General features: G+C 45.6%; 1 protein-coding gene across 2 annotated transcripts in view; it reads left to right on the top strand.

Annotated features, from left to right (window-relative positions):
• The first annotated feature begins 8,555 nt into the window (after window positions 1–8,555).
• The window catches only part of LOC116861765 (zinc finger protein 470), a 37,922-nt gene continuing 33,580 nt past the window's right edge, over window positions 8,556–12,897 (top strand). Inside the window, exon 1 of one of the 2 annotated variants that reach the window (XM_032848564.1) lies at window positions 8,556–8,604. The gene's annotated coding sequence lies outside the window, so the exon portion shown is untranslated. Of the gene's footprint in view, window positions 8,605–9,879; window positions 9,903–12,897 lie in introns of those variants that run through there. The other variant, XM_032848562.1, reaches the window with a different exon arrangement.

Genomic DNA, 12,897 nt, shown 5'->3' with positions numbered 1-12,897 from the left:
TTAATTTATTGAACTAGCAAAGAGTATTTTGTGACAACATGAAAGTTACATTAAATTTAAATTTAAAGTTACATTAAATTAAATATCAGCATCTGTAAATAAAGTTTTATTGGCATACAGCCACAGCCGTTGACATTTTCCTGTGGCTGCTGTCACTCCACAATGGCAGAGGCGAGTAGCTGCAACAGAGCCGATATGGCCCGCAAAGCCTCAAGTTTTACTCTCCCCTTTTACAGAAGAAGTTGGCCAACCCCTGCTGTGGGACAGAAAAGAATGTATTAAAGGTTCTAATTATTTCTGTGTGTGTAATACAACTCTCACTTCAAAAACAAACTATAAGGCAACTTATGAATAGAGGTGAAAGGGAATTATTAAGACTATTGAGGTATGAAAATATGTCACTGGAGGAGAAATACATTTTTCTAGATGAAATACTCAATACCGTTAAAGTGTTGGTAAATTGTCCTTCACGACAGAGTCCCGTAGGATATGTTTACTTTGACAGTTTTAGTTGAAACTACACAAGGAAAGATAATTCGGCAAGCATAGCAGGACATCTTTGAAATAGGTTTCTTTGCATTTCAGATTTTGGTATAATAAGACTGGTTTTTGTTAGAGGGGAAATGATGTTTTGACAGTGGTTGTCCACCCTCTTAAAAAAAAAAAAAAGCACACATACATTACAGAAAAATGTCATGCAGTTGTATCTAACCTTTCTAATTACTAAATGATATGTAAGAAGCAAACCTAGAAAGGAGGAAAGTTTACTGAGTAGGACATGGGGTCCTAGAAGACATGAGGAGGAGAGTAGGTTGGCCTATACAGAGATTTAAAACTTCCACATGGTGGAAGGCACCAAAAAGATGTAAAAGACAGTTGACAAGATAATAGAAGTTATAGGAAGTAACATGTCATTTGGGAACAAAGTGCCATTACACATACAAGGCAGTGGAAAAATTGGCAGTGCATGCCAACGGGCATGTTGGTTGAAGAATTCAAAGGAATAGAGAAAATCTGTAAATTTCTTAATCTTACTAACCAGAAAATCACAAATTAAAACAAATTTCCTTGGCTTTCAGATGGATTAAAATCTAAAATTCGGATAATATCCAGTCCTGGCATCAGTGTGGGAAGACAGACACTTGATCATTAGCTGTGTAACTCTGTCTCCTTTTTGGATGGCAACATAGTATGACCTAGCAACATGATAAAGATGTGTTCCTTTTGAAACAATAATCCTAGATCTAGGGATTTTGTCCTATTGGAATAAATAGATGTAAATAATGTCTATTGCAAAATTGTTGTAATTATGATAAGTACGATTTCTGTGTCCTGCCAAGCAGGTTCATTAAATTGTGGTTATTGAATACTGTATTGTCTGGTTAGCAGAAGGAGGTTCGATTCTATGTGTGCTGCTTTGGAGAGCTGTACATCCACAATATATTAAATGAGATGTGTGACTTGGAAAACCTAGTGTGTAAAATCTTGTAGTCCTAGCATCAAAATTAATATTGAATATATATATGTGTGTGTGTGTGTATATCTACATGGTTTCTTTGGTATATGTGTTGAAATCTGTTTTTGTCTTAAACACACACACTTTTCCTAGCTCTCTGTTGCTGTGGTCACTTTCTTCATTCTGTGGTGTTCTGCAATTACACGTGGCTCCAATTAAGCCAATCAGAAGTTTCATTCTTTATATTTTATTTATTTATTTTATTTATTTATTTATTATATATTTGATTGCTATTTAGACACAGGGACAGGAGCGGGGCCAATACGCAGCCTTCTGTATGGCACAATGGATGTTTTCCTGGAGGGTTCATTGAGTTGTGCAGAACGTGAGACGTCCCTCGGGGCTGCCGTCCGTGGTTGGAGTCGGGTCAGCCTCCAGCAGCAGCATGAAGGTTTCTGCATTCCTGCCCACCCCCTGCTCCCCTGGAACCTTCCCTGCTTTCTCACACCCTGGCTCAGTTCTTTAAATCTCTGAGGGACTTGATATTCTTCAGTATTTAACTTCTGATTGTAGGTTAGTCTGCTTTTGTTCTCAACCAAAGAAAGCTGGCCCCTATGGCAACTGATGCTAGAGAGTGATTAGTAAAGGATAGAAGAGTGGCGCAATAAGGATTGATTATGGAATGAGATAGATCAAAAGACAGACATTTTTAATTCCATTTGTATTAGGAAAGGCTATTCTTTTTTTTGAATTTTATTTTTTTAAATTTTATTTGAATTCCAATTGTACTTAACATACATGTGATACTAGTTTCGGGTGTACGGTACAGCGAGTCCTCTCTTCCCTTTGTCACACGGTTCTCGTCACGGCAAGCGCGCTCCCATCCGCAGCCTTGGCCGCCTCCGCTCTGGTAACCATCACTTTGTTCTCAGTAATTAAGAGTGTTTCTTGACTTCTCTCTCTCTCTCTCCGTCTTTCCCCTCTGCTCGTTTGTTTTTATTCTTGAATTCACACGAGTGAAGTCCTAGGTCTTTGTCTTCCTCGGACTTACTTCACCGAGCACAGTACTCTATAGCTCTGTCCGTGTCATTGCAAGTGGCAAGATTTCATTCTTTTTATGACTGAATATTCCATTGTGTGTGTGTGTGTGTGTGTGTGTACATACCATGTTTTTATCCATTCACCTATCGATAGACACTTAGGCTGCTTCCATAATTTGGCTATTGTAAATAATGCTGCTATATATAGAGAGAGGTGCATATATCTCTGCAAAAGGCTATTCTTTTTTAAATATTTGAGAGCCAGAGAGTGAAGCAGACTCCCCACTGAGCAGGGAGGCTGATGTGGGGCTCAATCACAGGACCCTGGGATCATGAGCTGAGCCAAAGGCAGACACTTAAGCAACTGAGCCACCCAGGCACCCTGAGAAAAAGCTCTTCCTGATAACGGCAGGATTATAAGGCCCACAGCACGTTAGGACTAGATAGCTCTTACCAACAACGAAAGGTGATGAGGAATCCTAGTTCCAAAAGCATGTGCGATGCTTATTTATAATGAAGTTAGAGAACTAAAAGGCCACTTGAAATTCCTTTCGTAAGCAAAAACGGAAGTGAAGGTCTTTGTGATGGTGTCGAGAATCAATCTCACTCTTTCTAACCATGGGGCGGCAGATGCTGAAAGCCAAATGCAACAGTGGATCAGTTGCTGAGCTGTGATTTTTACTGAATTCCTGACCTTGCCGCTTCTTGTAAATGAAATTTAAGTTGGAGGAAAGATCTGAATGTATATTATTGAAACTCGACTACCATGAAGGTTTCAATCATCTTGGAAAACTTTACTCTCAAACCCTACGAAACCTCCCTGCTGACTCTTGTCACACCACCCACGTGATGGAAGACTCTTAAAATTGAGCCTGTTCTAGTCCCACCATTATGGGTTGGTTGGTAAACAAAATCTGCGTTTAATATGACCTATACTTTGAGATAAAGATGAGATTAATCTCACCCCGAAATATTTAATATCCTTTACTAATTATACCATTAAAAATCTAGGCAATATTTTTGGAAATGTATTTTGACGGTCAGAAGTTACTTGCATAATACATAAGGACACAAAGGAATTCAAAAGAGTATAACGCCTGCTTGGAACATTTATGTCCATGCCCCTGACTTGTCTTTTGTGAGGTCCTGTCAGGGTCCCGTAGCCTTTGCATGTTCTTTTGACAGAAAGCACTAGCATCTTAAAATTTTCATCAGGTCTCCTCCTTTAGGTACCGGGACTTCTCATGAGAGATTGCATTTGAAAGGGCTACCAAGGGGGTGCCTGGGTGGCACAGTCGGGCAAGCATCTGACTCCCTTTTGGATCAGGTCCTCATCTTGTGGACTTGCGGTTGAGCCCTGCGTCGGGCTCCACGCTCAGCCTGGCATCTACTTGAGACTGCCTCTCCCTTTGCCCCTGCCCCCTGCACACGCTCTCTCAAACAAACAGATCAATTTTTTAAAAAAAGTGTTATTGAACTATGGCATGTGTTGTAGCTGAATTACAGGGTAATGGTTAACCCAGGAAGAAAGGAAAATGGTCATAATAAACCACAGAATTCCAAGGATGTTCTAGTACCTAGTATGTCCACTGTACTTAATAATAGGTCCCCAGGGTTCACACTGCATTAGGGTGTTTTTTTTAAAAGATTTTATTTATTTATTTGACAGAGATCACAAGTAGGCAGAGAATCAAGCAGAGAGAGAGAGGAGGAAGGAGGCTCCCTGCTGAGCACAGAGCCCGATACGGGGCTCGATCCCAGGACCCTGGGATCATGACCTGAACCGAAGGCAGAAGCTTTAACCCACTGAGCCACCCAGGCGCCCCTGCATTAGGGTTTTGTTTTAATTCAGTACATTTCATGGCATGGCTGGTGAGTCACATTGATTTGTGTCAATAGAAAAGGACTGAACCCTCCTGAATGATTGTAATGAAAATCACTGTGAACAATTCCACTGGAGTTTCTAAAAGACCTGCATTTATGCAAGTGAGGGCTCATAGGGGAATTATTTTCTAGTTTAGCATATAGCAGGTCCAGTTACCAAAACCCATAAGATTATTTTCCAAGGTCATGGGTGTTTGTTATATCTGTGTTAGGACTAGATGACCACCCAAAGTTCGTGCCTCTTTTTCTGTTGTCTGGACTTGATTCTGGAATGTGAGTATGCAGTTACATCCTACATTACTCAGCCATTATTGATTCTAGTTATGGTTATTAGACTAGTTATTAGACTAATTTTCTTCAGCGTGGTTTGAATAGCAGTGTGTCAGTTGGGGCTTTGTTAATAAGAGGACGTCCTGTCCACCTGGAAGAAGAATCTTGATAATACGGAATGGCAAAACCGCAAGAAGGAAGGATTCTGGGCCCCTAAACCACTACATCAGAGGAAAGCCATCAGTCCCCCAGGAGCACCAACAATGGATTATTATGCGAGTGAGAAATAAACATACGTGTTGGGACGCCTGGGTGGCTCAGTTGGTTAAGCGGCTGCCTTCGGCTCAGGTCATGATCCCAGCGTCCTGGGATCGAGTCCCACATTGGGCTCCTTGCTCGGCGGGGAGCCTGCTTCTCCCTCTGCCTCTGCCTGCCTCTCTGTCTGCCTGTGCTTGCTCACTCTCTCTCCCTCTGTCTCTGACAAATAAATAAATAAAATCTTTAAAAAAAACCACTTATATGTGTTAAGGTAATAACACTTGGGTTTTGATCATAGTAGCTACCGTAATTCTAATCCGTACGGCATCTTTGAGTATGGATAGGATCCCTGTCTTAACTCACTGTGTCACAGAAGAAGAGTTGTCAAGGTGGTAAGATGGTCAGCTATTGTGTAACCAATGACCCTAAAGCATAGTGGCTTAAAACACACGTTGATTCTCTCACAGTTTCCTTGAAAAAGGAAGCCAGGCATGACTTTCGCTGGGTGCCTCAGCTCCCGTAAGGCTGCCAGCAAGCGGCTGGCCAGAGCTGCAGTGATCTGAAGGCTTTACAGGAGAAGAGTCATCTTCCAAATGCACTTATTTAAGCTGTTGGCTGGGTTGGGATCCTTGTGGGCCTGTGGCTGGACACATCAATTCTTTCCACATGGGCGGCTCCCAGCACGGTACCTGACTTCCTTGAAAGTGAGTAGGCAAGAGAGGGTACCTAAAATGGAAGCCAAACTCCTTTTGAACCCCGTATTATTGATGATGTCCCTTCTTTTTGTATTTGGTTACTTAGAAGTGGTCATGAGGTCCAGCTCATTTCCAAAGGCAGAGGATTACAAATGGGTATGAATAACGGGAGGCAAGGTCATGGGGAGGCATGTTAATGGCTGCTTACCACAGTCTGCTCTGGCTGACTCCTTGCTGGTTCATGTCATTTTATTTTTATTTTTTAAAAAGATTTTATTCATTTATTTGACAGAGAGAGATCACAAGTGAGCAGAGAGGCAGGCAGAGTGGCAGGGGGAAGCAGGCTCCCTGCCGAGCAGAGAGCCCAATGAGGGCTCGATCCCAGGACCCTGAGATTATGACCTGAGCTGAAGGCAGAGGCTTAACCCATGGAGCCACCCAAGCACCCCAGTTCCTGTCTTTTTACTTGGAAAACATACTCATCCCCTTTCAAGGCCCTCCCCATGTCTCATCTCATTATAGCACCAGCTCAAGGTTACGAATCTTGTCCTCTGAATTAGGTTTGGGTGCTGACAAGGCTCATAAGGTGCTGTCCCTTAAGGACAGTTCCTCTTGATCTACAGATCTCTGGACGTAGCGCCTTATCTGCTACCCCTGCTCCTTGTCTCAGGCAACAGTGAAATCACGGGTACATAGCAGTTTGGAAATCTGGTCAGAAAAATGTTTGGAAATTCCTTGATTAGGTCTCAAGGCCTGGGAATAATTCACATTCTGATATCTCAGTTCTGCCACGTGTTTGCAGCTCAGTAGTTTTCTAACCTTGCTTGCTGGCATTTGAATTTTTTTAATCCAGTCGTCTCTAGCTTGTATTTTCTGCCCCTGTTCACTCCCAGCTGGCAGTATATCTACTGAGCTAATTCTCTTGAACACTTTGTGGACTTTGTGTGAATTCCACTGGGCTTCACCCCATTGCACAAAAGCCACAGCCATGTATCATTAAATAGTACTCCAAGATACCAGTTTTAATCTTTCTGAGGTTCCAGCAGATTCTACAGTCATACTTTTTTCCTTCTAGATCAGTTCCCGAGCAGTACCCTGGGTTTTATCTCTGCTTGGATGCCATTTCTTGATTTTTAGCATCATCTGCCATCTAGGGAGGCTATAGATACTCAAAACCATCAAGTCCTGGCTTCTTGCGAATAGTCCTTCCCTCAATTTCTCTCTGTCCTTTGCATGTTTCTATAAGCAGCAAGAAAAAAAAAAGCAGGAAACATTTTCAACATGTTGGTTAAAATCTCCTCAGATCACCCAGGTCTACTCTCCACATTAATTGCAAATAGTAGGGTTGCTGAACTCTCTGTTCCTACATAACAAAACCCCTCTTTCTTCCAGTTTCTAACAAGGTTTGTCCTCACTTTTTTTTTAAAGCCTTCACCAGCACTTAAAGTTCAAAATTTCTGACTGATCTTTTATTCATGCAACTATTGGGCGAATTCCAGGCATCCCAGCTAAGGAGGAATTAAGGCTTCTTGGGGCGCCTGGGTGGCTCAGTCATTAGACATCTGCCTTTGGCTCAGGTCATGATCCCAGCCTCCTGGGATTGAGCATGGAGCTCCCTGCTTGGCCAGAAGGCTGCTTCTCCCTCTCCCACTCCCCCTGCTTCTGTTCCTTCTCTCTCTGTGTGTCTCTCTCTGTCAAATAAATAAATAAATAAAATCTTTAAAAAAAATTAAGGCTTCAGCCGCTACTATCTCTGGGTAGGCAGAGTTTGGACATGAAGTTCAGCCAAGCGAGCCACCTACCAAAATGCACTCAAGAGTAAGTGGACATATGCAGTGAAAGACAAGAAGAGAGAAACCAGTAAGGTACAGAAGACAGAAGATTAACAGAACCAGAAGCCCTGTCTTTGAAAAGATGCAGAAAGTATCCAATCCTCTGAGGAAAGAAAGGAGGTTTTTTTAAGCCAACTGAACACACCCACAACAATAACAAAACGGTAAGAAAAGAATGCAGAATAGAAAAGGGCAGTGACTTTAGACATGATGGAGAACTGAACACCCAATTATACAGTTATTAAGTATGAAATCTAAATGAAGGGGATAAACTGTCTGAGAAACATAATTGCAAGAAGACATACAGGAAATATTACTTTTTAAAGATTCATTTATTTTAGAGAGTGAGAGCATTTCTATGAGAGAGAGGACTGGGCACGAACTAAGACAGGACACATGCGCGCACACACACGCACACACACACATGCACATACACACGCACACATGCACACACGTCGCAAGTCACAGAAGTGCACAAAACATCTGGCAAAACCAAGTCCTCCCTCACCTCCTATTCCTAAGGCTCCGCCCCTGGACCCTAAGCCCCGCCCGCTTTCCGCGCGCCTGCGCGCCTGCGCGCCGCACGCCTCCTGCGATCCTATAGGCTCAGGGGCGGGGGAAACCCGGCCTCTGCGTTGTGCGGCTCACGGCGGCGCCTGCGCACTCGAAGCCTGGAGGGGGCTCCCATAATCCTCAGGGCTCGGCTCCCTTCAGGGAGGCGGCGTGTACTTGGGGCACCCAGAGCCAGGCCTGAGAGGCTCCCGCGCGGCACTGTCCCGCGCCAGCCGGCCTCTACAGGGGGCTGAGGGTAGCAGTCCCCAGCCCTCGGTGGGCTGGAACGAAGCTCGGCAGCGCGTCGTCCAGTCTGGACTACCGTCCCCAGGGGCCCCTGCGGCGCAGGACACGCCCACTTCCGGCGGTGACAGGGAGTGCGGGCGAGAGCGGGCGGGCGGCTGCTGAGGGGAAAGTCGTCTCGCGCGGGAGCCGGCAGCTGACGGCGTGACTGAGAGGAGCGGCCGCGCGCGTCCGGCAGCCCGTGGGCGAAGGGGCGTGCGGGAACGGATGACGGCGCGAGGCAGTGCTCCGGACAGCCTCCCGAGGGAGGCCAGCCCTGCGCAATCCCGTTGGGGCCGTGAGGCTGGAGGGGTGGACCGGGACTGAGTGCACAGGTGAGGGTGACAGGTGGCTGGGGCGCGGCGGCGCGAGTGCCGGAGGAGGGCGTCCCCGGCTGTGGGGGCCGGCGGACCCAGGAGTCCAGGGTCGGGGGTCCCTGACCTGTCCACGGGGTCGAGGAGGGGTCCCCGGGCCCGGAGCGTGCGGCTGACCCGTTCGGAGAGTCGGGGGTGGGAACTCGCAGGGCCCGGAGCGTGCGGCTGACCAGAGAGCGTGGGGTAGGCGGGTCCCCGGGCCCGGAGCGCGCGGCTGACCTGCAGAGAGTCCGGTGACCGGGTCTGAGTCTTGGCCCCCGGGTCATTGTGCGGTGGGGCTTGTGGGTGACAGGATGTTCACAGCCTCCTCTGAAACGGAAAGGGATCCCCAGCTTTCCAGGGCGAGGTCGCGGAACGCCTCCGGTTCTTGCCCCGCAGCCCTCTGCCGCCCCCACGTCCCTGCCTCCGGAGTGAGGACAGACGGCGGGAGGAAGCGCTCTGTGTCGCGCTGTGGCTCGCAGCCGCGCTCCTCTTCGCTGGTTGCGCTGAGTGACACCCGACGTCCCGGGAGCACACCGCGGAGCGCGAGCTGCGTCGTTTGCACAGAGAGGACCTACCTGAAGGGTGCAGAGGGCAGGTGACCGCCGGCGAGTGGGGGAGCCAGGATCCGGATGCGGCACCGGCTGACGACTCTCACGTAGTCCCCGCTACCTCTGCTTGAGGTCAGTGTCCGGAACCATTCGCGCAGCTGAAAACGCGACCCTCAGAGGGTAAATGACCTCAAGGGTCGAGACCCCAACTCCCCCCCCCACCAGCAGGTTTCTGTTTCCCGAACTCCGACGGAAGAAACTTGGCTCAGAGTGGGCAGGGGCTCCTTGAAAACTAGTTTGTCACAGAGCAAAGTGGGTCTCTTGATGGTTACTTTTGGTCCAGCGTCTGTAAGCCATGGGGACCCCTTGTTGTAACAGGTAATGCTTTCCTTCGGGCGAGGCTGCTTTTCCCAGGCGTTGACAGTGGACGGTGGCTTTGAGAGAGGAGGTGCGCCCGGCCTGCAAACCCGCAGCGGAGCCGCCCGGCTGTAGAGTGTAGGTGTCCCAGGGAGTGCCTGGACTGCGGGGATAGCGGGTGGGGGAGGGGAGGCGAGAACCGGGGGAGCTGAAGGGAGGCATTTCTAGGCAGGAATATTACAGCTACTCAGCTTCTCAGAACTCCTTTCTCCTGTCCTCCCTCTGCCCTCTCAGGGTAAAGCCCTTTGCCTAATGAGGAGCCCGGAAGAGGAGGAGGTGATGGGAGTTGAACTTCTTAAAGCCACGCCCCTGGTGAGTGAGTATTCCCTCCTTCCTTCGTAAAGTACGGTCTTGCTTTCCAGGGTTTGGTAATGCTTGTTTCCTTCTGAAGAGCATCTGCTGAAGACTTCGATCCTGGGCCTGTTTCCTATTTCCTCCCTTTCCGATGAGTGATGGGACCACAGAGACAGACTCAGATAACCCAGTGCCCTCTCAGAGCTTCCTCTTCTCCTTACAGCTGTTTAGTCTTCATTCAAGAAATGACCCACTCTGAGCTTGTCGGTCTGTGTTTTCTCATAAGTATATGACAACACAGAAATACAGTCCTGAGAGAAAATTTGAGAGCCATCATCTGCCCACTTCCTTAGTAGCCATCCTGGCTGGCTGGCTGGCTGGCTGGCTTGCTTTCTTTTTTAAAGATTTTATTCATTTATTTGACAGAGAGAGAGACAGCAAGAGAGGGAACACAAGCAGGGGGACTGGGAGAAGGAGAAGCACGCCTCCTGCAGACCACGGAGCCCCACGTGGGGCTTGATCCCAGGACTCCAGGATCATGACCCAAGCTGAAGGCAGACACTTCATGACTGAGCCACCTGGGCACCCCACCATCCTGGCTTTCATAGAGCTTATAATCTGTTGGAGAAATGAAAAGGCAGGAAACATTTATTTATACAGTGTGATCAGTGCTGTAGCTATAGAACTAGACTTGCTGTGGAGTAATGGGGAGGGACCATTCACAGGCCATCTAAGTACCTTTGGGTAAGTTAGGAAAAGGTGTTCCTTCTGGAGTGCTGAAGCTCTGTGACACACCACAATCTACTTTATTTTTAGCTCCGTTTTGCCTCCTTGGTGAGAGATCTTGAATAGCATGTAGCCTACATAATCATACTCACTGTTGAAGGGAGGAGGGGTTGGGAGCTGTGATTCCTGAGTTGTATCTTGAAGGAAGAGGAAGAGATCTGCAGGCATAGGTGAGATGTCTGGCATTTGGGCCAGAATATGCAAAGGTTTCCCCTCCCCACTTGGCTTGGAACCATGAGCATCTTAAAATGCCAAGGAATGTTCTGTATATCCTTTTTCTTTCCAGGATGAATACCATAATCTATTTAATCAGCCTCTTGTTCCAAAACTAAATTATTGCCAGTGTTTTATTATTTAACAGATTATTGCAGTGATCATCTCTGTTGTTGAATTTTTGCCCTCATCACTGATAATTTTCTTGGACTAAAGTCCTAAATTTTCATTTCTTGTGGATTAAGAGTTTCTCACACTTTACTTCAGAACATTTTTAATTTAATTTAATTTTTTAAAAAAGATTTTATTTATTTATTTGATGGAGAGAGACACAGCGAGAGAGGGAACACAAGCAGGGGAAGTGGGAGTGGGAGAAGCAGGCTTCCTGCTGAGTAGGGAGCCTGATGCGGGACTCAATCCCAGGACCCTGGAATCATGACCTGAGCCGAAGGCAGGTGCTTAACGACTGAGCCACTTAGGCGCCCTGAACATTTTTAATATTTTTATGACCAATAAGTTAAGAACTATAATTCATGTTCTAATTAAAGTGAACTGCTAAATGAGTGTCATCAAATTTTATTATAAAAAATTATAAAATTTGATGAATAAACTTACCAAATAAAAAATAACAGGATAAAAAATTGTCTTTATTTTACATAGAAGACACATTGAGCAACTTATAGCAAAACACCTTTTCTGATCAGGTATAATACCACAAAACATGCAGTACCAATGGAACTTGTTTCCTAAGCATTTAAACATTTTAGATGTAAGCAGTGTTGTTATTTGTAAGGAAAATATTTTAAGAGTGGCAAAGTATGGCATAAAGATTAATAACATGACTGTGGCACCAGACTGCTTGGGTACAAATTCTAGCTCCAATATATACTAGATAATAATCACCTTAATTTCCGTTTCCTCAACCATAAAAATGGGAATAATAACAGTACCTAATTTATAGCATTGTTGTGGGCATTAATGAGTTGATGTATTTTAAGTATTTAGAAAAGTACCTGGCACATAATAAGCACTATATAAACATTAGATTTATATGCTACTGTTTGCCTATGTGGCATGTAGTTGTTCATACAGTATATAAAATACACACAGTATATACACACTGTAATATATATGTGAAAAATCTACAATATGTTTGATGGACAAGAAGCCCTAAACATCAGGAGGCTTTTTATATCCAATGGGATTTTAATTTTAAAACTACTAATAATTTACACTGGATTGGGGAGAGTCCTTGTTCTGGGTAAGATGGACTAAGCCCAGTTTACCCTGTCTTTTCCACTGAAAGCTGCTATAGAACCAGAACAGCATGCATGGAGTGCGATTTGAGGCTTTAGAAAGTAAATAGTATGGGCGCCTGGTGTGGCTCAGTCGTTAAGCGTCTGCCTTCATCTCAGGTTATGATTCTAGGGTCCTGGGATCGAGTCCCACTTCGGGCTCTCTGCTCTGCAGGAAGCCTGCTTCTCCCTCTCCCACTGCCCCTGCTTTTATTCCCTCTCTTGCTGTCTCTCTGTCAAATAAATAAAATCTTAAAAAAAAAAAAAGTAAATAATAGCAGGCCGATTGGGGAAGAAACCCAAAATGCAATGTGATTACCTTTTTTTTCCCCTCCCAGTACCTCCTAGCATGGATTCAACAAAGCACAATACCCAGAAGGGGGTTTTGGCATGGGTAAAAAGAATTGCAGGAGAAAACCTGGTTCAGGCTCAAGAAGTAGGAAGGGGATTCAATGCTCAGAGAGGGTGGATGGAAATCTACCATACAAGAAAAGTTCTCTGTTTTCTCGTGCCCTTAGACTAGCAGTGGGGTCTGCAGAAGTCTAAAATTTTGAAGGATGAGAAATTTTCTCTGTGACTGAAGAAGCTCTTACCGCCTTTTTTTCCCCTTTTTCTTTTTCTTTTTCTTTTTCCCTGCTTATGTTCGTTCCTTTCTCGGTCCCATGGGTGGATATAGTCAGGGTAGCTGCCCAGTAGAGTGGAATAAATAAGCCCCAGTC

Source organism: Lontra canadensis, unplaced genomic scaffold (genome assembly GCF_010015895.1).
Source record: "Lontra canadensis isolate GAN:19392208 unplaced genomic scaffold, GSC_riverotter_1.0 scaffold206, whole genome shotgun sequence".
In the NCBI taxonomy this organism is placed as follows: Eukaryota; Metazoa; Chordata; class Mammalia; order Carnivora; family Mustelidae; genus Lontra; species Lontra canadensis.
This window is presented reverse-complemented; position numbering and strand designations above follow the sequence as displayed.